This window comes from Beta vulgaris, chromosome 6, assembly GCF_026745355.1.
Source record: "Beta vulgaris subsp. vulgaris cultivar EL10 chromosome 6, EL10.2, whole genome shotgun sequence".
NCBI lineage: Eukaryota > Viridiplantae > Streptophyta > Magnoliopsida > Caryophyllales > Amaranthaceae > Beta > Beta vulgaris.
This window is the reverse complement of record NC_079207.1, coordinates 20,561,409-20,567,177: the sequence shown is the minus strand read 5'-3', so window position 1 is coordinate 20,567,177 and position 5,769 is coordinate 20,561,409. Positions and strand designations below refer to the sequence as shown.

Below are 5,769 nucleotides of genomic sequence, written 5' to 3'. Positions count from 1 at the left end.
TTTTTCCTATAGATCAATTATTCTCTTCAAGATTTCAGTTTAATAACTCAAGTGGTTGAGAATTGGGAGAAACCCCAAACAATAATTTTCTCTCTCCTCTGATTTTATACCCCGTACTGTGCATGTACCATTTCTGCATTTTCGAGTCGGAATTTGCCCAAACTTATTGAATCAAAGTTGTAGATCTCGAAAAGTTATTGAATTTAGACCCAAAAATCACTTGATTTGGAGTTCGGAGCTATGAGTTATGGTCTTTGCAAATTTGGTGTTGCTACCTCCATTTCTCTCTCCTCTGTTTTATTCCGATAATATGTTGCCCCAATTATCTACAACATTCAATCCAATTTTGCTCTTTGTTTCTGAATCAAGGTTGTAGATCACTTCGAGCTAATGAATTTGGGCACAAAAATCACTTGATTTGGAGTTCGGAGCTATGAGTTATGGTCTTTGTAAGTTTGGTGTTCCTATCTTCTTTTCTCTCCTCTTTTTTTATTCAGACAATCTGTTTCCTCAATTATCTATAACATGCAATCCAATTTTGCTCTTTGTTTCTGAATCAAAGTTGTTTACACTCGAGCTAATGAATTTGGCACAAAAATCGCTCAATTCGGAGTTCGGACTAGAGTTACGCCTCACACAAGTTCAGCACTGCTGCTGTACCTTGTGTTGCGCTGCTGTCGTGGTTGGCTTGTTTGCCCATGTTGTCATTGCTAACTTGTTGCCTTGTTGCTGCCATTGTTGGTATTCCTTTCCATATGAAGGTATAAGCTAATTTTTCTTAATTCCTCATCTCCTTTGATTCCAATTCAAGTGTGGTGCAATTGAATTTTATAATTGATTTTAGAAACAAACTTGGTTCTCAATTTTGTTATTGATTAGCAAATATAGTTATGATAAGAGTTGTTAAACTTAAATTTGAATATTTTATTTTTTATTGATTGAAGCTTCTAATATGAAGTAAGCCTCTTAAGTAAGTTTATAAAAACTGATTTTTATAAATTATGTTGTTTGATAATACTCTCTGAAATCAGAATGATGTTAATTAGAGATAGAATTGATGTTGTGAGTTGGATTAGTAGAATGGGTCGTATATAAGGTTGTGGTGGTTAGTTCATGGAAGAGCTTAGAAAGTATGAGTAATTCAATTTATTTATCTAAATTGTTGTGAGGATGGTTAATGATTGTTGTTATTGTTTTGAGGTCGTTGTTGGAGTATGTATATGGAGATAAATTATGAAGTTCGAGCTATAGTGGTTATCCAGAATGTCGAGTTATTGGGAATGTTTCAAGGTACACACATGTCCTTCCTTTTTATATATTGATATTTCGATTGATCATATAAACTATATAAGTTGATCTTGATATGTTTTCATAAGTTAACTTATGTTGTATTAAAAATGTGATTTGTACTATATGGTTTCTGAAATACATGTTTATGAGTTTTAAGACAAAGGTAGAACTAAATCGCATGTTAAGTTCTATTGGCTATAAGTTATGTTGTTTTGAGACTCAATAGTATAAATTTGTTTGATGAACCATGTTTTGTGATATGAATAAGGCATGTACATTTGGTTCTAAAGAGAGTTTCACTATATTTTCAATAGTTATAAGTTTTTTCTATGAGTTCAGTGAGTTATATATTAGGGGAATGGATAAGGTTATGAAGCTCAATTATGATTTTAGAAAAGAGTTCGTTTATATATGGTTATAAATGTATAAACTTTATAAGAACATAATACATGTAAGTTGTTGAGAACCTCGGTATCACATCTTGGTAACATTAATTCTTGTTCAAGTTTCGTATAAATTTTTAAGAAATCAATTATGATGTTTGATTACCCATTTCGAAATACATGCATTAGAGGTTGGAAGATATGGGTTTGGAGTTGTGGTTTTTTAGAGTACGCTATAACATGAGTTTTGGAGACTATTATTTGAGTACGGAAATATACATGTAGTAAACTATGAACTAGAATAGTATGAACTAATTATAAAGGAATAAGTTCAGATTAAAAAAGGTTACATTATGTCATAGAAGGATAGCAACAAGGACTATTTGAGGAATTTGGGTTTTGTAATATTGGAAAGTTATGTAAAGTAGTTGTGGGACAAATTAGTAGATCGAAATTATGTTTGAGAATGTTAGTTATTATTTGGAAAGTGGAGTTGGGTGATTGTGTAAGTTTTGGAGTGCCAACGTCAATTAATGGGTCAGTTGTCGATATAAAAATTATATGGTTCTTAAAGATCAGACGACTATAAAAGTATATATTGGAAGGTATATATATATAGGGAATGAGAAACACTCAAAGTTGTAACATAGAGTTAAATAAATGAGTTTTGTAGTGTTATCGATATAAAAGGGCTGGAGTGATGGTTTAGGGAAGTATCAGACACTAAATTTGAGTTATGTTGACTAAGTCGAGGGAAGGTGATAACTGAGTTTGGAAAACTTCTATTATGGGTATCAATGAGGAGTGCAAAAGAGCTTAGGAGTCTTATTTTCTAATTGGAGAAGTAAAAATAGGAAATGGGAAGGTGGGAAGAGTATAAAATGTTATGTATAAAAGTCAAGTTAGATATCTAATTATTTGGAAGTGAATTTTGGAAGTTCAGTTAATCTAAGGGTTAATAGAGTGGTTACAATAGCTTTGTGAGTCCAAGAGATGTTATAACCAAAATAAGTATTTGAGACGAAATATTAAATATTGAGGAGTAAGATCTGAAATGTGAAGGTCATATTAGAGAAATAAAGGATCAAGATATGGGTGGTGGTTTAAAAGAATATGAAATAGAGAAGTGTAACTTACAGTATTTAAGTTATGAAAGGTCATATCTGGAATTGGATTAAGTAAGAAAGTTTTAAGGTATAATTTTCTAGTAAGATAAATCAGATTATGTAAATGGATATTGGGAAAGAAAAATATAAATCTAGATGATAGAGAGCATGGTAATTAAAGTTATATAATGACAATACTAAGCGTATGGTGTTAAGGCTAATATGAGCTTTCAGTACAAATACATGGGGACGTATGGTTGTGAATTATAAATTTAAGAAGGATGAGGACAACGAGTTGAGTATTGGAAGGAGTGAGATATTTTGACTTGCCATAGTAATTGTGGGTGATTTATGATATGTAATAAGGTTATATTCTGGCAATGAAAGTTCATGTATTGGGAATAAGAAAACCTTTAAGGGGAAAATTCATATCATGAGAATTTTGGAATGATATAGTTTAGATGCTATAAGTTAAAGACGGAAGTCCAGGTACAAAGAAAAACTATTATGATGAAGGGAATTGCCAAATCATGTTAGAGGATACCTTATAGTCTACAAGTAAATATTACAGATTAATCGCACGAGCTTATAATTGGGTCTCGATAATAGTTAATTATCTTATGAGTCTTTGAGAAACATATTTTACATTTTGATTATGTTATGAGTTCGACTGCGGAGAGACATTTGATTTTGAATACGTTTTATGTATATTACTTCCTTGAAAGGAATATTTGAGGTAAGTGAGATTATTTGATATTCGAGTTGTGTTATTATAAGATTATTGAGGTTCAGGTATTTTGGATATGTTAATTACATTTCAACTTTGTTTTGTTTTATATTAATTTACGGACGGAGGTTTAAGTCGTTGATACACTTTGGAATTGAGTATGCGATACGAATTAAGAACAAGAGTATAATAATGTTTGAAAGATATAAGTTTGTGTTATTGGGAAAATAACATTATGATTTAGCGATTGTTTTATGGGGAAAGTAAACAACATTTATGGAGCGAGATGCTCAATATGTGTTATGGAGCTGGTATTGTTCCTTTGAGTAGTCATGATCCAAAAGTTATTGAGGTTAAGTTTTGGAAATTCCTAATTCGAAGTACCGAGCAGGAAGTTATGTTCATTTTAAGTTCAGTATTTTTGCTGTAATTATTTTGACAAAAGTTCCAAATGTTCTTGTTAACTCAACCCTTTTGGTAAAGTTTAAATGAGCACACTAAGTGCCTATACGACTTTTACAAGTAGTAAAGAATTGATTATTTCCTTATATCTTTACACGTAACTAATATGTGAAATTGTTGACGTAAAAAAAGATTTCAAAAGAAGATCCAAGTCTTGCAATGATTAGCAACACCATAGTAGTGGTGATTATTTTTCCTCTTCATGGATAAATATGTGTTCTTTGAAACACGTGTGGTATTGATAAATGTGCATTTAAACTATTTATGTAAATAAACTATGGATACAAGTGGGTAAAGGCCGATACCAAATAAGGTACGGTATGAACAACAACCCTTGGAGGATGGGTGATCTCCTTTCGAACCCTCGCTGGGTGGGTGAAGTCCAGCAGATAATAAAAATGGGACATGTCCTGGTTAAGGCTTGCAAGCATAAATATTTAAACGGTGGGGTGACGACCTCCATTAGCTTAGAGACAGTCGGCTCCTTGTGTAAGGAGCCCCTCTCTATTCGTGTTCGCTTTACCCAATGAAATTAAATGCTATCGACCCAAAGGGTTTTTGAATGATCTAAGTGGTGATCTTCATGATAAAAATTCTTACTTTAATACGATTGTGCAAGGATAGTAATCCTGAAATTTTTAAACAAGTAACTTACTTGTGAAGCATACTGAATTCTAGCATGAATTGTATACGAATGGTCTTAAGCCACCAAAATGAGGTTTTGGGATGAGCTTATGTATTTCAACTGTTGTTGAACATTGTCCTTATGGCAAGGAACTTATTATCTGTAGTATATGTATGAGTACTCTTTATTGAACTTTCTAGTTAAGGGTTGCTGGAGTCGTGATAGAAACATTTCTAACTATTTGATTTTAAGTATTTTTGAAGTCTGGGATTGTTTCACTTGATGAGTAATAAACCGCACAACTATATTTTAAGCCACTAAAATGAATTTCTGGTTGGACAGTGTGTGTACTCAGTTTTTCTGATTTTGTTCTTCGAACCTGTCCTGGTGGGGGCAGGGTTCATTGTTAGTGATTTTGCAGGGTTGATGTCGAGGTCGTGGAATATGATTATTGATCAAGAAGAAGAGTTTTATGTTATGAAATGGTGGGCTGAGGTAAAGTTAGATGTTTTGTTTCAAAGTATTCGTAATCTGTTATTTGATTTTCAAGTTGTTATATTGTGGGCCCCTGACCCACAGATCCAGGATCGTTTTTATAGGTTTAGTTTCCGCTGTAAATAAATGCAAATTCGAGGTATGTTAAGTGTTGATTTTGTTTTGTGTATCTTAATTGTGATTAGTTAGCAGCTCGAAAGTGCGGGCTGTTACAGTCATACTTATATGTGAGCATCTTCATTTCTCCATTGACTCTTGGAGTATGGTAGAGGAAAACAGAGAGTTGCGAAGTGATATTGGTGCTCGACGTTGGATAACCTCGCTTTCCCTTATGCGCTGCGATGATTATTGAATCTCGGTGTCGTTATGGTCCTCTTCTTCCTCTCCTATTTGCTCAGTGGCGGTCTTCAAGTTTTCCTCATGATCCTCATCACGCTGGATTTACTCACCCTGTCGGCCACTAAGGAAAGATCGTATCTTTCTAATAACACTTTGTGGCCTATTGAGGGAACGCTTGCCAGCAAGATCGATTTGAGAAGTTTGGCTCACTATAGCTTGGAAGTCTTCAGCAGCACTCTGGAGCTCTTTAGGAGTGAACATATGCTATAAAGATTCAAATATGTTGTCGTGGAAGGTCAATGGGACGTATGTGGAGGAGTTGATTTGGGTGGTGGCAGATAG

General features: G+C 33.5%; 1 long non-coding RNA gene across 1 annotated transcript; it reads left to right on the top strand.

The window, feature by feature from the left end:
• The first annotated feature begins 622 nt into the window (after window positions 1-622).
• LOC125499114 (uncharacterized) lies at window positions 623-5,257 on the top strand. Its single transcript, XR_008969969.1, has 2 exons — window positions 623-761; window positions 4,991-5,257. It is a non-coding gene; the product is annotated as an uncharacterized LOC125499114 (long non-coding RNA).
• The last annotated feature ends 512 nt before the right edge of the window (window positions 5,258-5,769 follow it).